The 614-nt window shown below is 40.4% G+C and overlaps 1 non-coding gene across 1 annotated transcript; it reads right to left on the minus strand.

The window, feature by feature from the left end:
* Positions 1-303: 303 nt before the first annotated feature.
* Positions 304-376, minus strand: TRNAE-UUC (transfer RNA glutamic acid (anticodon UUC)). The gene has a single exon. It is a non-coding gene; the product is annotated as a tRNA-Glu (tRNA).
* Positions 377-614: the final 238 nt, after the last annotated feature.

The following is a 614-nucleotide window of genomic DNA, read 5'->3' on the forward strand; positions in this document are numbered from 1 at the left end:
CTCATGCATCTTTGCCATTAGGATCTTCATCTGCACTACAGACATGTGGGTCATTAAACACAACTTTCCAAAAGCTTCATTTTCATTTCCATATAAGATAGGGCACATTTAAATTTTTGGAATAATGTGGCTACTGGAGATTTTAACTGGAGCCATAAGTACCATATGTAAAACATTAGGAGCGTTCTCCCCCCGCCCAACCCCATTCCCCAGAATGTGACTTTTAATGTGACTGCTTTTTTACTTTTTTTATTTTTTACTTTTTTAACTTTTGACTGCTCCTCACAGCTTGCGGGATCTTAGTTCCCCAACCAGGGATTGAACCTGGACCCACGGCAGTGAAAGTGCTGAGTCCTAACCACCGGACCACCAGGGAACTCCCAACGTGACTGCGTTTTAAGTGGTCTTAGAGAGCTTGTTTATAACATCTAACACCTACAATCCTAAGGTCAAACCTCCAGGAATGATTTCTAAAATCAGTACTAAGTTTCTTTACCTCCTCTTTTTAAAAACTTATTTCATCAGGTGACTTCTGTCAGCATCAAACACCAAAAATGGCCGATGATATTCAGGCTAACAGCCCTTCCCTAGACAATTCTTTGTGGTTCAAAATA

Source organism: Lipotes vexillifer, unplaced genomic scaffold (genome assembly GCF_000442215.2).
Source record: "Lipotes vexillifer unplaced genomic scaffold, Lipotes_vexillifer_v1.1 scaffold666, whole genome shotgun sequence".
In the NCBI taxonomy this organism is placed as follows: Eukaryota; Metazoa; Chordata; class Mammalia; order Artiodactyla; family Lipotidae; genus Lipotes; species Lipotes vexillifer.